The 18,124-nt window shown below is 51.8% G+C and overlaps 1 protein-coding gene across 6 annotated transcripts in view; it reads right to left on the bottom strand.

The window, feature by feature from the left end:
- Positions 1-18,124, bottom strand: part of RABGAP1L (RAB GTPase activating protein 1 like) — a 302,720-nt gene that overhangs the window by 35,970 nt on the left and 248,626 nt on the right. The gene's annotated exons all lie outside the window — the stretch shown is intronic.

The following is an 18,124-nucleotide window of genomic DNA, read 5'->3' as shown; positions in this document are numbered from 1 at the left end:
CCAGCTTTTTTGTAGCCCCCTTCAGATCCTGGAAGGCCACAAGAAGGTCACCTGGGAGCCTCCTCTGCTCCAGCCTGCACAGCCCCAACTCTTTCAGTCTGTGCTCACAGCAAAGCTGCTGCAGCCTCTGAGCATCCTCAACTCACTGACCTGCAGATTCACCTGAAGCCCCCACAGACATTGATGCTTCCCTCGGGAAGCACACGGTGATGACAGCCCTTGGCCCTGCTCAGTGGCTGCCTGTCCCTCACACAGCTGAAAGACATGTGAGGGACATGAGGAGGAACTTCTTTAATTTAGGGGTGACACAGCACTGGAACAGGCTGCTCAGAGGGGTGGTGGAGTCTGCATTTCTGAAGACATTCAAAATGCATTCCTGGAAGTGTGACTTTCTTTAGGTGGACCTGTCCTGGCAAGGAGATTGGACTCAGAGATCTCCAGTGAGACCTTTGCAGACTGAGAGCTGGGCACAGAGGAACCAGATGAGGTTCAACAGGGACAAGTGCAGAGTCCTGCACCTGGGGAGGAGTAATAATCTGCAGCAGTACAGGCTGGGAGGTGACTGCTGGAGAGCAGCCCTGGGGAGAGGGAGCTGGGAGTGCTGGTGGAGAACATCCCTGGCACAGCAATGTGCCCTTGTGGCCAAGGGGATCCTGAGGTGCATTAGGAAGAGTGTGTGCAGCAGATCAAGGGAGGTTCTCCTCCCCCTCTACTCTGCCCTGCTGAGACCTCATCTTGAATACTACCTTCAGTTTTGGGCTCCCCATGTTCAGAGGGACAGGGATCTGATGGAGAGGGTCCAGCAGAGGGCTGTGAGGATGATGAGGGGACTGGAGGGCACTGCCTGATGAGGAGAGGCTGAGGGACCTGGGGCTGCTTAGTCTGGAGAAGAGAAGACTGAGAGAGGATTTAATCAATGTTTATAAGTATCTGAGGGCTGGTCAGGAGTGGGGGACAGGCTCTGCTCACTGCTCCCTGGGATAGGACAAGGAGCAATGGGTGTAAGTTGCAGCACAGGAGGTTCCAGCTCAACACAAGGAGGAACTTCTTTCCTGTAAGGGTCCCAGAGCACTGGCACAGGCTGCCCAGAGAGGTTGTGGAGTCTCCTTCTGTGGAGCCTTCCAAGGCCTGTCTGGATGTGTTCCTCTGTGATCTGTGTGGCCCTGCTGTGGCAGAGGGGTTGGACTCAATGATCTCCTTGGGTCCCTTCCAACCTCCTGTGATCTCTGGAGGCCCCTTCCAACCCCCAGCATTCTGTCAGTCTGGAATTCTGTGAAGAAGCAATATAGTTTCTGCTCTGCCAGTGCAGCCTGTGGTCTTATTCCCAGCCCTGTTCCCGTGTTGGACATCAGAAGGTAGACACCTTTAGAGGTGTTTTTGCACTCAGAGTGAGCACTGAACCTCAGCCACTGCTCACAGGGATGCCCCAAACCGTTTGGGAAACACAGCTGCCACACTCAGGCTGATCTACAGTTCAGTGACTGCTTCTCCAAGTTCTATATTCCTTTTCTGCAATGGCAGAGCACATGGCCTTTCCCCCTCCCCCACCCAGAAGTGGCTGTATGCTCCTGGGTTTGCCCTAAAACAATCCTCCCAAGGTGTGGGACAACCTGGGCTTGATGTGCCTCGGTGTATTTACTGCCAGGGGTACACCCTCCCCACCTGCGCAGCTGCACTGTGTCTGAGCTGAAGTCTGGCAGGATGCAAACTCCTTCTTGCAGATGGAGGCCAGCAGAGGCTGACTGCTTCTCTGGCAGCTGTGCAGAGCTCAGCCTGGCTGCAAGTGCTGAGGCAGAGGAGCTCCTGACAAAGCAGCCAGGCTGGCACCCACTCCCCCTCAGGGAAGCTCAGCACAGGGAAAAGCTGAAGACTTCTGAGCTTATGTCACCAGCTCTGTGTCTTGCATTGTTTGTTCTTAGCTTGAATACTCAAATCATTGAATTAGTTGGAAAAGACCTCTAAGATCAGCAAGTTCAACCATCAATCCAATCCCACCGTGGCCATTAAACCATGTCCCCAGATGCCATGTCCAGAGTTTCCCAGGCAAGCAGCAACAGAACAAGGGGACATAGTCTCAAGTTGTGCCAAGGCAGGTTAGGAGGAAGTTCCTCCCAGAGTGACTGGCACTGGAATGGGCTGCCCAGGGAGGTGGTGGAGTTGCCATCCCTGGAGGTGTCCAAGACAAGACTGGGTGAGGCACTTAGTGCCATGGTCTGGTTGATTGGGCAGGGCTGGGTGCTAGGTTGGACTGGATGAGCTTGGAGGTCTCTTCCAACCTGGTTGATTCTATGATTCTATGATTCTTGGACACTTCCAAGGATGGTGACTCCACCACCTCCCTGGGCAGCCTGCTCCAATGCCTGTCTTTCAGGAGAGAAATTGTTCACAAAATCCAACCTAAACCTCCCCTGGCACAGTTTCAGGCCATATCTGAGCATAAAACACTCCAGAAAGTTGGTGTTTCACCTCCTGGAACACAACCTCATGTATCTGCAGAGGAGCCTGAAGAGTTATGTCAGTATGTGCTACAGAAGTCTGAGGAAACACACCTGTAAGATTAGAGAATAGAGGACAGCTGTGTCCTGGTCTCCTTCAGGCTTAGGAGAAAGCAAAAGCAGGAGGAATGAACTCAGCACTTGCCTGGATGCAAATGAACGTAGCAGCAAACAGCCCAGTTCCCCTCTGCCCTGCCCAAATCGGCTGGGTGCCACCTGAACAGATAATCCTGCTCCTGTGCAGCAACTACTGTGTAAGGATTTTCTTCCACAGAGTTCCTAGGTGACCTTTACAGCTCGGGAAAAGCAGTCCAGCTATTTATTAGCCTCACTCCTAACAGCAGAAAGGGGGGCACAGCAGGCTGTCCAGCAGCTCCCCAGCCTGCTGAAGGTCACTCCATGGATGTTTCAATGCATCTTCTCCATTCATTGTGTTCCATAGATTCACAGAATGATTTTGGGTTGGAAGAAACCTTAAAGATCATCTAGTTCCAACTGACCTGCCACAGGCAGGGGCACCTCCCAGCAAATCAGACTGCTCAAGGCCTCAGCTCACCTGGCCTTGAATACCTCCAGGGAGGGGGCATCCATGACCTCCCAGTGCAACCCATTCCAGTATTCCATTACCATTACTGTAGGAATTTCATTCTAATGTTCAGTCTAAATCTACTCTCCTCAAGCTTCAATCCACTTCCTCTCATCCTATCACTACAAGCTCTTGTGAAGAGTCCCCTCTTAGCTTCATTGTAGCCCCCTTTGGGTAGTGGAAAGGCTGCTTTAAAGTCTCCCTGGAGCCTTCTCTTCTCCAGGCTGAACAGTCTCAATTCTCTCAGCCTATCCCCACGGGGCTCCAGCCCTCTGATCACCTTTGTGGCCTCCTCTGGACCCACTCCAGCAGCTCCATATCCTCTGCTCCAGCAGTCTTGACATGCTGAGCATTTGTTCTGTTTCTCAGGCACTCAGCAATGCCTGCAGTTTGAAAGAGTTTGGGTCAAGTCTGCACTTCACTGCAGGTTTGACACTAACTGGAAACTACAGCTAAGGGAGGGCATGGAGCTGTCTAACCCAAATCCACCCATTTTCATCTCTCAGAACCTGAAGAATATGAACAGAGCAGCAGAGCTGGGATGCCACCCTACAGGTATATGCTCATTCTTATTCAGCTCAGTCCCTCCCAGATTCTGTTGCAGCCTTTAAAATTAACTCATTACTCTCTTTAGATTTTTAATTAATTAAATTCACTAAAAAAAAAAAAGTATGTTTTCATATTTCATTTCCAGGCTGCCACTTCAAAGAATCAGGAGAAGTGATCTATATTTTAGGGCAAGGAAGCTGGAGAGAGAACTGGAAAACAAACCCTGTGAGGAGAGGCTGAGGGAGCTGGGGGTGTGCAGCCTGCAGAAGAGGAGGCTCAGGGCAGAGCTCATTGCTGTCTGCAGCTGCCTGAAGGGAGGCTGCAGCCAGGTGAGGTTGGGCTCTGCTGCCAGGCAAGCAGCAACAGAAGAAGGGGACAGAGTCTGAAGCTGTGCCAGGGGAGGTCTAGGCTGGATGTTAGGAGGAAGTTGTTGGCAGAGAGAGTGATTGGCATTGGAATGGGCTGCCCAGGGAGGTGGTGGAGTCGCTGTGCCTGGAGGTGTTGAAGCCAAGCCTGGCTGAGGCACTTAGTGCCATGGTCTGGTTGACTGGCCAGGGCTGGGTGCTAGGTTGGACTGGATAAGCTTCCTCCTCCACCCCACAACCTCCCTCAGTTCATGAAGCAAGGTATTTCAGCCAGACAGCTGACATCTGAAGGAAACTATTGCTGAAGAGAGGAAATAATCACAGAATCAACCAGGTTGGAAGAGAGCTCCAAGCTCATCCAGGCCAACCTAGCACCCAGTCCTGGCCAATCAACCAGACCCTGGCACTGAGTGCCTCAGCCAGGCTTTGCTTCAACACCACCAGGGAAAGTGACCCCACTGTAAATCTGGGATAGGACTACTTGTAAGATGAGATAAATGATGAGGCAGGGGCTGCTGTGCTGGTACCCCTGGAGCATGCCAAGAAAGCCCTGGGAAGGTCTGTGGCCATGTCTTCCACGTGGATCTCCTGACAGAAGCCTCATGGAAAAGGTTTGGCATTTCTGTGTGTAAACAGCAGAAGAGTTATGGCACATTCCTAAAACAAGAAGTAAATCCAGGGTAGGACTCCTTGTAAGATGAGCTAAAGAGGCTGAAATAATGTGGGTGAGCAGGAAATGGCACATGGTGTCTGCTAAACTGGGCAAAACCAGACAGACCAGTTCAAGCATCTGAGGTACAGAAGTCAGCCAGTTGGACTGTGAGATGCAGTCTAGACTGAGGCATGCCTGAAGACTCTGAAATGAGATTTTTTTTGTCATGCATTATACATTAAAAGAACAAACTACTGATACATTCCAGCAGAGTGGTGTGTCCCATGGTGATGGAGTTAAAGAGGAAGGCATTAACTTGGAGGTCAGAGGACTGAATGCAGCCAGAACCAAGCCCAGAAAACAGGGCTTGCTTGTGTATATTTATACCAGAGATGATGAACAGCAATCTGCTAGGGAAAGCATTTCACAAGAGATCAGTCTGCTGGGAAAGACAAAGGCAGCTAAAGTCTCAGTGTTCCACTGGACAAATTCCCCTGGAATTTGTACAGGTCAGCTCCAGAGGAGGAAAGCAGCTCAGGCCCCTGCAAGCTGATCAGCTGTTAGAACACTGCCAGGAGCATCCACTAAGCTAAGCTTCACCTAATCCTTCGCTGCTAAATCCTCATTCATCACCACAGAGCACAGTGAAAGGGAAATTCTCTGCTCAGAAGATGGTTTGGGAGACAAAACCATTACAGTGCTTAACTGTGCTCATCTAGCCTCCTGCTGTGAAAATCTGCACTGCCGTTTAATGCTTCAATAGCCCACAAGGAGGAAAGCTGCTGTATTTACATATGATTTGAAGATTAACCTGCCTGGATTTGACTGCTAATAAGCTTATTGCAAGAGCTCCAATGGTAGGTGTGGAGAGGGGAGAGAAGGCAGGTTCTCCCTCCACTTAGCACAGAGCTCTCTACCTAGCAGATACTTCTTTGGGAACCAGAGGTGTTTCCCTATATTCTTCCAACCTCCACATTTGATTTACTCCAAGTCTTTTATTTGGACTTGGTGTACTGTGAGTAGTTGGACTGAAGGACTGCATCCAGTTCTGGGGACCCCAGCTCAAAAAAAGACATGGAATGGTCAGAGTGGGTCCAGAGAATCTTAGAACAGTATAGAACAGAATAGGACAGAATAGAATCGAATCAACCAGGTTGGAAGAGACCTCCAAGCTCAGCCAGGCCAACCTAGCACCCAGCCCTGGCCAAGCAACCAGACCATGGCACTAAGTGCCTCAGCCAGGCTTGGCTTCAACACCTCCAGGGACAGCGACTCCACCACCTCCCTGGGCAGCCCATTCCAATGCCAATCACTCTCTCTGACAACAACTTCCTCCTAACATCCAGCCTAGACCTCCCCTGGCACAGCTTGAGACTGTGTCCCCTTGTTCTGTTGCTGCTTGCCTGGCAGCAGAGCCCAGCCCCACCTGGCTACAGCCTTATAGCAGCCTTTCAGTACCCAAACTGGGCTACAAGAAAGCAGGGTGGGGGACAACCTTTAACAAGGGCTTGTAGTGGTGGGATATGGGGGAATGGATTGAAGCTGGAAGAGGGGACCACAAGGAGCAGCCAGTTCCAACCCCTCTGCCATGCCCAGGGACACCCTACCCTACATCAGCCTGGCCACAGCCTCAGCCAGCCTGGCCTTAAACACCTCCAGCCATGGGGCCCCAACCACCTCCCTGGGCAACCCATTCCAGCCTCTCACCACTCTGATGCTCAACAACTTCCTCCTCACCTCCACTTTGACTCTCCCCACCTCCAGCTTTGCTCCATTCCCCCCAGTCCTGGCACTCCCTGAGAGCCTCAAGAGTCCCTGTCCAGCTTTTTTGTAGGCCCTCTTCAGATCCTGGAAGGCCACAAGGAGGTCACAATGAGAGATCTTTAAGGTCCCTTCCAGCCCAAACCATTCCATGGGTCTATCTGCACTCTGGACTATAGGTCATTCCTGCTACTATCACATCTATGCAGCTAAAAGAGGTGAGACACTCCCTAAAAAAAATTGGTCCAGCTTATCACAGATGTCATCCACAAGGCAGGAGAACCTCTTCTCCTTGCATCCACAGGCTCAGGCTGGGCACAACATCCTGCCCAAGCTGAGGCTGGTGTTTCTCCCATGCATGCCATGGTCCAGTTGACTGGCTAGGGCTGGGTGCTAGGTTGGCCTGGATGATCTGAGAGGTCTCTTCCAACCTGGTTGATTCTATGATTCTATGTGCAAGGGCTTTGCTTCCTCAGAAGCTGTCTCCCTCCCAGTGCTTAGAGAGACCTAACCAATGTTCACAAATATCTGAGGGCTGGGGCTCAAGAGGCAGGGGACAGGCTTTGCTCAGTTGTACCCTGGGACAGGACAAGGAGTAACAGATATAAACTACAGCACATGAGGTTCCACCTCAACATGAGGGAGAGCTTCTTTACTGTAAAGGTCCCAGAGCACTGGAAGAGGCTCCCCAGAAAGGCTTTCAAGACCCATGTGGATGCATTCCTCCATGACCTGCTCTAGACTATGGTCCTGCTCTGGCAGAGGGGTTGGAGGTCTCTTCCAACCTGGTTGATTCTGTGACTTGCTGATCTCTGGAGGTCCCTTCCAACCCCTGACATCCTGTGAGCCTGATCCAGTGAACCCTGCTGCACTGTGTAGGGACATCTCCCACCAGATCAGGATGCTCAGGGGCCCACCAAGTTTGACCATGAATGTCCCCAGAGCCAGGGTCTAAACAACACATCTCTGGGCAAACCTGTTCCAGTATCTCACTGCAAAGAACTTCCTCCTAACATCCATCCTAAACCTACCCTGCTCTGGCTTAAAAAACCCAAAGGATAGGTTCATTAACACTTACTTATGAGCATGAATTTGAGAAAGACCAGAAACATGACTCAGATTTTTCCCTTATCTCCTAACAGCAGCAAGAGAAGCTCACTGTGAGCTGGAGATGGAGCACCCTAGCACAGTGTCTTGGTGCTCTTGGCCCTCTCTTATCAGCAGCACACTGCAGAAACACTCTGGTTATGTGGTTGGGCAATGCTGTATTGTTATGTTTGCACTCTGTTGGCTGTGCTATTAGAAATGTACAACCTGTGCTCCCATTATCAGTAGTGTTTGCATTCTTGTGGGCTCCTCAGATCTTTCTGAGTCTTCAGGGTGTAGGCAGTGAGCTACCTGGGCACGCCACCAGCAGAGGCAGAATGAGAGGCAGCAGTGTCAGCAGTGAGCAGACAGCTGCAAGGCAGCTACACCTCCTCAGCTCAGGTATGCTTTATCTTTCCTCAGCACTGCAGACCACTCCATGTTTTGCCAGGGCTCTGAACATTTTAAGAGTGAATCAGAACAAGGGGACAGAGTCTCAAGTTGACTCTCAAGACTAGATGAGGCTCTTAATCATAGAATCTTGGAATCAGTCAGGGTTGGAAGGGACCGCAAGGAGCAGCCAGTTCCAACCCCCCTGCCATGGGCAGGGACAGCCTACCCTAGAGCAGCCTGGCCACAGCCTCAGCCAGCCTGGCCTTAAACACCTCCAAGGCTGGCTGACAGGTTGGACTGGATGATCTTGGAGGTCTCTTCCAACCTGGTCGATTCTATGATTCTCCCTGGGCAACCCATTCCAGCCTCTCACCACTCTCAGGCTCAACAACTTCCTCCTCACCTCCACTCTGACTCTCCCCACCTCCAGCTCTGCTCCGTTCCCCCCAGTCCTGTCCCTGCCTGAGATCCTCAAAAGTCCCTCCCCAGCTTTTTTGTAGCCCCCTTCAGATCCTGGAAGGCCACAAGAATGTCCCCTGGGAGCCTCCTCTGCTCCAGCCTGCACAGCCCCAACTCTTTCAGTCTGTGCTCACAGCAGAGCTGCTGCAGCCTCTCAGCATCCCCGTGGCCCTAAATCTGAGTATATCAGGTGGAACAGATGCCCAGGGAGGTGGTTGGGGCCCCATCCCTGGAGATATTCAACGTGAAGCTTGACAGGACCCTGGGCAACCTGATTTAGTTAAGGTTGCCCCTGCTGAATGCAGGGGGCTTGGACTAGATGACCTTTGGAGGTCCCTTCCAGCCCAGACCATTCTATAATGCTATGAAAGAATCACAAGAAACTCAGAGATCCTCACCTGCACCAGCCACTTGCCTGCTTCTGGGTGCAATTCAAGGTGTTCACCATCATCCTCCATTCCCTAACACACCTGGCATCTCCCATCTGAAAGATCCTTCCCCTCCCATCTTCAGCTAATCAAATGAAGGTCTGCTGACTCAGTCCTTTCAAAGGTACCTCACAGGGCAGTGTAAGCTACTCCTGGGCATTTGAGCTGTTCTAGCCTTGTGAGTTTTGTTCACAGCTCAGCTGAGAAAACACCTGGGATACTTTGAATACTTTTTTGAGCACCTAGTTTCTGAGCTCTGTGTGAAGAACAGCACCAAAAGGCACATGCCAACACAAACAACACAGCCTGGATTGTGCAATCTCAACTCTATGAAAAAACCACAGGGAGCAGCAGGTCAGCAGAGCTCTGTCAGAGAATCACAGAAGAGACCTCCAAGCTCAGCCAGTCCAACCTAGCACCCAGCCCTGGCCAAGCAACCAGACCATGGCACTAAGTGCCTCAACCAGGCTTGCCTTCAACACCTCCAGGCACAGCGACTCCACCACCTGCCTGGGCAGCCCATTCCAATGCCAATCACTCTCTCTGCCAGGAACTTCCTCCTAACATCCAGCCTATATCTCCCCTGGCACAGCTTGAGACTCTGTCTCCTTCTTCTCTTGCTGCTTGCCTGGCAGAAGAGCCCAACCCCACCTGGCTACAGCCTCCCTGCAGGCAGCTGCAGACAGCAATGAGCTCTGCCCTGAGCCTCTTCTTCTGCAGGCTGCACACCCCCAGCTCCCTCAGCCTCTCCTCACAGGGCTCTGCTCCAGGACCCTCACCAGCCTTGCTGCCCTTCTCTGGACACCTTCCAGCACCTCAACATCTCTCTTGAATGGAGGAGCCCAGAACTGGACACAGCACTCAAGGTGTGGCCTGAGCAGTGCTGAGCACAGGGGCAGAAGAACTTCCCTTGTCCAGCTGCCCACACTGCTCCTGATACATGTTAGTAAACATGAATGAGCTCACCCCTTAGTCTGCTCCTCTCCAGGCTCCAAGCCCCAGCTCCCTCAGGCTCTCCTCATAAGGAAGATGTTCAACTCCCTTAATCATTTTTGTGGCTCTGTGCTGGACTCTCTCCAGCAGCTCCCCATTATTGCTTGGTAAGGAGGTTCTCTGGGTGGCAGAGCACAGCTGTGCATACAAACTGCTTTCACTTGCCACCTTTTTGGGGGCATGTCTGAACAAATGGCACTGTAAGAGCTGCCTTACTCCTCTGCTACTCTGTCCATGTGCAGCCAAAAGCTCTGCAGGTTTATCTATGCACCAAAGGCTGCACCAGCAACCTGCTGCTCTGGCTGATACAACTGAAGGCAAATCAGTGTCCTGGCTGGGATCCCAAACCCACCCCACAAAAATGCAGTTGGTCCTGCAGAACAGCCTCTGCAGCAGGGCTTTTCCCAACACTGCCAAGCAGGTGAGGCATCACCTTCTTTTCACTTGTTGCAGACCTAGATGCCTGGAATGTGGACACAACTGAAGGTAAAGCTGCTAGAAATAAAGTAAGTAGAGGCATGGCTTAAAGCCACCTTTGTTCTGACCCTTTTAGAAGCACAGAACCAAGCAGGTTGGAAGAGAGCTCCAAGCTCAGCCAGTCCAACCTAGCACCCAGCCCTATCCAGTCAACCAGACCATGGCACTAAGTGCCTCAGCCAGGCTTGGCTTCAACACCTCCAGGCACAGAGACTCCACCACCTCCCTGGGCAGCCCATTCCAATGCCAATCACTCTCTCTGCCAGGAACTTCCTCCTAACATCCAGCCTAGACCTCCCCTGGCACAGCTTGAGATTGTGTCCCCTTGTTCTGTTGCTGGTTGCCTGGCAGCAGAGCCCAACCCCACCTGGCTACAGCCTCCCTGCAGGCAGCTGCAGACAGCAATGAGCTCTGCCCTGAGCCTCCTCTTCTGCAGGCTGCACACCCCCAGCTCCCTCAGCCTCTCCTCACAGGGCTGTGCTCCAGGACCCTCAACAGCCTTGCTGCCCTTCTCTGGACACCTCCCAGCACCTCAACATCTCTCTTGAATTGAGGGGCCCAGAGCTGGACACAGCACTCAAGCTGTGGCCTGAGCAGTGCTGAGCACAGGGCACAAGAACCTCCCTTGTCCTGCTGCCCACACTGCTCCTGAGCCAGCTCAGGATGCCATTGGCTCTGCTGCCCACCTGGGCACTGCTGCCTCATCTTCAGCTCCTCTCTCCCAGCACCCCCAGCTCCCTCTCTGCCTGGCTGCTCTCAGCCACTCTGGCCCCAGCCTGTAGTGCTGCTTGGGGTTGTTGTGGCCAAAGTGCAGAACCCTGCACTTGGCCTTGTTCAGTCTCATCCCATTGGCCTCTGCCCACCCATGCAGCCTGGCCAGGTCCCTCTGCAGGGCTCTGCTACCCTCCAACAGCTCCACAGCTGCTCCTAGCTTGGTATCATCTGCAAACTGACTGATGCTGGACTCAGTCCCCTGCTCCAGATCATCACTAAAGATACTGAACAGGACTGTGCCCAGCACTGATCCCTGGACTACACCACTGGTGCCAGCTGCCAGCTGGATGTGGCACCATTCAGCACCACTCTCTGGGCCTGGCCCTCCAGCCAGTTCAAGGACCACTGGGACCAAACACGCTCCCAGCTGCTCTCTCACACCGGGGACAGCATCCTGTGGCTGGCTAAGCTTTTAAAATACAACTCCAGTGCACTCCTGGATGCCTCTCCAGCTCAACCAACATCACGAGGAGTTTGTTCAGCTGATGACCAGCAACACCAGTAAAAACAGGGTGGGGGATGGTGTTGGGGAGAGAAGACAAACACCACGCAAGTAATAGCGCCCTGCTGCAGCTCGGAGGCTTAGGGCTCCGCTTCCACGTTATGGAAGCAATCTGTTTAGCTACATAAATAACTGAGATGGTTAAGTAAATAAATAAGAGTGGGCTGCAGAAAAGCAGCTAGACCGTGGTCCCTTTGGTATTTTGGAGGTTGCTTAGCAACAGGCTGCAGGGCTAAAGTAGCATGAAATCAGCAGCTTCTCACCAAAAGACAAACTGAATGTAAAGCTGGGGAGGGGCCCTTGGAGTGGCAGTGAGGAGAAGAGCATTAACTGGGCAAGCTGATGCAGGAGACCTCTTTTAGGAGTGCTTCCTGAGTGTGGATTTGCCTTTGGAATGGGCTGCCCAGGGAGGTGGTGGAGTCACCGTCCCTGGAGGTGTTGCAGCAAAGCCTGGCTGGGGCACTTAGTGCCATGGTCTGGTTGATTGGCCAGGGCTGGGTGCTAGGTTGGGCTGGCTGAGCTTGGAGCTCTCTTCCCAACCTGCTTGGTTCTATGATTCATTAAGGTGGCAGCCAAGGGGGCTTTGTCCTGGCTGGGCACTGATAAATTCCAGAGTGCTCCTGGCAAGTTAATAATTCAATCTGGATTAAAATGATGTCTGTTACAGTCACTTGGTGGGTTAATTACTTATTAATGATCTTAAATAGCTCACTCCCAATCATATTCTGATTCTATGATTCTATATTAGTGCCATGGTCTAGTTGGTTGGATAGGGCTGGGTGCTAGGTTGGACTGGCTGAGCTTGGAGGTCTCTTCCAACCTGCTTGATTCTATGACTCTATGATTCTATGATCCAGTCTGGCCCTGTACACCCCCAGAGAGAAAAGAGATCAGCAAGAACATGTGTATATACCTCTTGGAAGGCTTAAAAGCAGGAATTTTGAATGAAAGGTTTTACTGGGTCACTTCTTCTGGAGCCAGAGTGTACCAGTTAATTGTTTCCCTCTGCTAACTTGACATGAACCTTGTCCCTGGCACCAAGACACAACCAGAGACCCTTGTGGCAGATGATCCATCAGAAGGTGGTGTAGAATGGTGGTTGGGTCAGGAGAGATGCCAAGTGGCTTGTCCAGGTATTAGAATGGAGGAGGAAAGGGAAAATACAGCATCCTTTCCCCCTGTTTTGTACAGGGAGCAGCAGTGACTTCCTCTGCTCCCTATTTACAGACTGGCTTCTATCTGTGTGGCACTTCAGAGACCAAGTAAGACCTGGCAGCCTACATGTGAACCAAATTGGCTTGGAGCAGACAACATTTCATCCTCCTTTGTTCACCAACACAGCACTTAATCGTTCTGTGACTGGGGTGGAGCATATCCAAGCCATCATCAGTTGTACCAGGAGTAACTCAGATGCTGAAGAGCAGCTTGGCTGTTCTCAATCCTTACCATTCTCACAGGGTCCCTGGGGGCTGAGCACAGAGAGCCTTTGGCAGGGCTTTGTCTTCCTGTTTGTCTGGGGTTCAAAGGAAGGCAAGTGAGGCTCACTGATGTGACAAACACTCAGGCCAGATGCCCTCCATTTCCTTAATGAGCCTATTAAGAGACTCTATCAAAGGTGTAATGAGGAGTCTCAGAGGACAGACACAGAGAGAACTGACTGCTGAGATCCTCCCAGCACACGTATGAAAAAAGCTGTAGGCTACAAGAGCTCAGTGGAACAATGAGGTTCCAGTGCTGGAGAAGCACACTGACCTTCATGTTTTCCTTCTTTAGCTGTGCCTGAGCACAGAGCTTCACCACCACCTCAGCTTCTCCTCCTCCAGAGCAGAGGTAACACAACCCTGCTTCACAGAGCTTCTGTGAGACATTCATCTCTGGGGGATTGGCAGAGTCAGGCCCTGGTGAGACTGTTAGTGCTCCCTGAACACGAGCAGAATGAGTGACTGAAGGGAGATTGTCTTGGTTTAGGTCACAGGAACCAAAGACTGTATCAAAACTCCAATGGAATTTCATTCTGCATTTTCTGAAGTGAGTCCTTGCAGGTGTGCATCCCAGGATTTAACCTTCCCAAGACCAACAACATACTGCTATACTAATGAAAATGTCCTGGCTAGCAGGCACAAGGCAACTGGCTCACAGCCCTCACCCCCAGAGGGGTTTCTCTTAAAATTAACCAGCATAGAATCATAGGATCATAGAATCAACCAGCTTGGAATAGATCATCCAGTCCAACCTAGCACCCAGCCCTGGCCAAGCAACCAGACCATGGCACTAAGTGCCTCAGCCAGGCTTGGCTTCAATACCTCCAGGGATGGCAACTCCACCACCTCCCTGGGCAGCCCATTCCAATGCCAATCACTCTCTCTGACAACAACTTCCTAACAACATCCAGCCTAGACCTCCCCTGGCACAACTTGAGACTGTGTCCCCTTGTTCTGTTGCTGGTTGCCTGGCAGCAGAGCCCAACCCCACCTGGCTACAGCCTCCCTGCAGGCAGCTGCAGACAGCAATGAGCTCTGCCCTGAGCCTCCTCCTCTGCAGGCTGCACACTCCCAGATCCCTCAGCCTCTCCTCACAGGGCTGTGCTCCAGGCCCCTCACCAGCTTTGTCATCTTTGTCTGGACACCTTCCAGCACCTCAACATCTCTCTTGAATGGAGGAGTCCAGAACTGGACACAGGAGGGGGGGACAGGCTCTGCTCACTGCTGCCTGGGATAGGACAAGGAGCAATGGGTGTAAGCTGCAGCACAGGAGGTTCCAGCTCAACACAAGGGGGAACTTCTTTCCTGTAAGGGTCCCAGAGCACTGGCACAGGCTGCCCAGAGAGGCTGTGGAGTCTCCTTCTGTGGAGCCTTCCAAGGCCTGTCTGGATGTGTTCCTCTGTGATCTGTGCTAGATTGTGTGGTCCTGCTGTGGCAGGGGGGTTGGACTCAATGATCTCCTTCCCACCTCTACCATCCTGTGACCCTGTGAGCACTGCACAAGGATGTATGAAGTCCCCTACACCAAGGGTTCTTTTTTTCCCACCTCTCCATCTGTCTCCAAATTCCTGTGGCAGTACATATCCCATGTAACACCCCTGCATCATGGCTCAAAGGCTGAAAACTCCACAAAGCACAGAGATAAATGGCTCCCTTGTTTCAACAGGCAGCATGCAGACACCACTGGTGACAAAGTCCTTCTGCATGACATTATTCCTGCTGACATTTTGTGGATGGCAAAGTTGTAAAGGTGGAAGGAAGATAAAAAGGGACTCTTTGCTGTCCCCAGCAGAGCCTGGGCTCCCAATCAGCCCCTGTGTGAGTTCTCAGCCCAGCACTGAGACTATAAATGTGCTGCTCGTTTCTTGCTTGCTTCAGCCACTAGGGGCTCAGCCTGTCTCTGGAGAAGCTCCCTGATGGAGAGACATGGATGAGAGTGAGCAGAACACCAGATGGACTCTGGCACAGCCCACAACCACCTGTCCTCCCTAAGGCACCTCATCAGTTAGTGCTGTGCCTGGAATGAACCCTTTCACTTCAGGCTTGCAGTTCTTGTGCTCTCAGACAGCAAGAGGAGGAGGTTTTCAGGGGTTATCAAGTCTAGGAAGTGCCTACCTGATCTTGACACTCCAAGCCCTGACCAGGCATGTCTTTGTCATGTCCTGAATGCTTGCTTTGTCACAGTGGCTGAAGAATCACAGACTGGTAGGTGTTGGGAGGGACCTCTGGTGATCATCCAGTCTAACCTCCATGTCAGAGCAGGATCACAAGGTCCAGTTGCCAGAGAAGGCAGCTCTGGTGCATTGCAGGGCAGAGTGAAAAACCACATCACAGTTCCCCTGGGCTAGAGTCTCTGCCTTTGCAAGAACTCCTCATCAAAAGGTCCTGCTCAGAAACAACTGTCAGAAGGTAGTGCTAATTAATGACCACATCTGTCCTCCTTGGAAAAGGACATGCCCTACTTAGAAAAGGAAGAAACAAGGTAGGAAACACCCTTGAAGGCAGCTCCTTACAACACAAACCTAAACTTCTCCTACAGTCACGAGGCAGTCAAGGGCCAAATTTGTCCCCAGGCTTCCTGCTGCTATGAGGAGCAATGTGGTTTGTGTCTATGGAGACCTCTGTGACTATGATGGTCTGGAGGAGCTGCTGCAATGAAGAAAACCATGAGCTGGGAATCTATGTCCTGAAGGCACCAAATTGCAGCCCCTTTCATGTCCACTTCATGAACAATGAAATCACTCTTACTGCTTTCAGGAGTATTTAAAGTTTGGAAGCAATGCAGCAGAAACAAGGTGATGAATTGTTTCTCTTCTCCCTTCTGGCAGGTCAGGTAGATGGCAAAGTCATCAAAACTAACAGCCTGACAATACACTTCTGTCTTTCAGTGACAGCAGGAAAAGAGCCCAAAGTGGGGAAGATGAAAATAGTTTCTCAGAAGGCTATGGAATACAGCAGCTGGCAAGAATCACAGAATCAATCAGGTTGGAAGAGAGCTCCAACATCATCCAGTCCAACCTAGCACCCAGCCCTAGACAATCAACCAGACCATGGCACTAAGTGCCTCAGCCAGGCTTGGCTTCAACATCTACAGGACGGCAACTCCACCACCTCCCTGGGCAGCCCATTCCAATGCCAATCACTCTCTCTGACAACAACTTCCTCCTAACATCCAGCCTAGACCTTCCCTAGCACAACTTGAGACTCTGTCCCCTTCTTCCGTTGCAGCTTGCCTGGCAGCAGAGCCCAACCCCACCTGGCTACAGCCTCCCTGCAGGTAGCTGCAGACAGCAATGAGCTCTGCCCTGAGCCTCCTCTTCCCCTCTGCTCTGCTCTGCTGAACCCTAATGGATTCTCCCCCTCTGCTCTGCTCTGCTGAGACCCCACCTGGAGTCCTGCATCCAGTTCTGGAGCCCCTGGGACAAGAGGGCTGTGGAGATGCAGGAGTGTGTCCAGAGCAGGGCCAGGAGGATGCTCAGAGGCTGCAGCAGCTCTGCTGTGAGCACAGACTGAAAGAGTTGGGGCTGCGCAGGCTGGAGCAGAGGAGGCTCCCAGGTGACCTTCTTGTGGCCTTCCAGGATCTGAAGAGGGCTACAAAAAAGCTGGGGAGGGACTTTTTAGGCTCCCGGGGAGAGACAGGAGTGGGGGGAATGGAGCAAAGCTGGAGGTGGGGAGAGTCAGAGTGTAGGTGAGGAGGAAGTTGTTGAGCATGAGAGTGGTGAGAGGCTGGAATGGGTTGCTCAGGGAGGTGGTTGAGGCTCCATGGCTGGAGGTGTTTGAGGCCAAGCTGGCTGAGGCTGTGGGCAGCCTGCTCTAGGGTAGGGTGTCCCTGCCCATGGCAGGGAGGTTGGAACTGCCCGATCCTTGTGGTCCCTTCCAATCCTGACTGATTCTATGATTCTATGACTAAGAGCCTCATCCAGTCTGGAGAGTCAACTTGAGACTGTGTCCCCTTGTTCTGTTGAGCACTGAGCAATTTTTTTCCCTGTCCTTTATATTGAAAGATTCATCATATCCATATTGAAGATATATCACTGGTAGAACCTGAGGCATAAAAGGCTTGTGCAGCCTCAGGCTCTTCCTGCAGTTATCTCCTTTGCTTTTCTGTTGTGTTTCTGTTGTCTCAACACCTCTCACAATAGGAAAACCCCTCAGGTAGCTGGATAAATACATATATATGCATATAAACACAGAGAGAATGTGCTAGAAAGGAGAGAGAGAACAACTGAGCTGCTTTTATTCCTTCCCATTGATCTCACATAAATCAATATGTAATTCCCTGTTAAACCATGCCTGCAAAAAATCCTTTCCAGCAGCAGAGGTGTGAATAAAGTCAGTCACCCACAGCAGTGAGGTGTGAGCTTCAAAACATTTAAACTGTAGCATTCTGAAAGTAAGTCTGGATTAAAACTACATGAAGAGCAATTCTGAAATGAGAAAAGAAGCTCAGCACAGCTCCTGCTACCTTGGCCTTTTTGTTTTCTGGCTCTGCTAATGTTGCTCTTCTCCATGAGCCATGCAAGAGCCCTGGTGCAAGCCACAAGTGTGGGTGCAGTCAGGCAGGACCAATAATCATAGAATCATAAAATCAGCCAGGTTGGAAGAGACCTCCAAGCTCAGTCAGTCCAACCTAGCACCCAGCCCTGGCCAATCAACCAGACCATGGCACTGAGTGCCTCAGCCAGGCTTGGCTTCAACACCTCCAGGCACAGAGACTCCACCACCTCCCTGGGCAGCCCATTCCAATGCCAATCACTCTCTCTGACAACAACTTCCTCCTAACATCCAGCCTAGACCTCCCCTAGCACAACTTGAGAGTGTGTCCCCTTCTTCTGTTGCTGCTTGCCTGGCAGCAGAGCCCAACCCCACCTGGCTACAGCCTCCTTTCAGGTACTTGTAGACAGCAATGAGGCCAGCCCTGAGCCTCCTCTGCTGCAGGCTGCACACCCCCAGCTCCCTCAGCCTCTCCTCACAAGACTGTGCTCCAGGCTTCCATCCACCCTCAAAACCTTACAGTCAGGTTCCTCTAATTTGCCATAACCCATTACAAGATCAATATCTGTGCTCCAGATGTCCACAGGAGCCTTTTGACTTGAGTTAAACATCCAAAGACCTTCTGTCTT

Source organism: Pogoniulus pusillus, chromosome 8 (assembly GCF_015220805.1).
Source record: "Pogoniulus pusillus isolate bPogPus1 chromosome 8, bPogPus1.pri, whole genome shotgun sequence".
Lineage (NCBI taxonomy): Eukaryota > Metazoa > Chordata > Aves > Piciformes > Lybiidae > Pogoniulus > Pogoniulus pusillus.
This window is presented reverse-complemented; position numbering and strand designations above follow the sequence as displayed.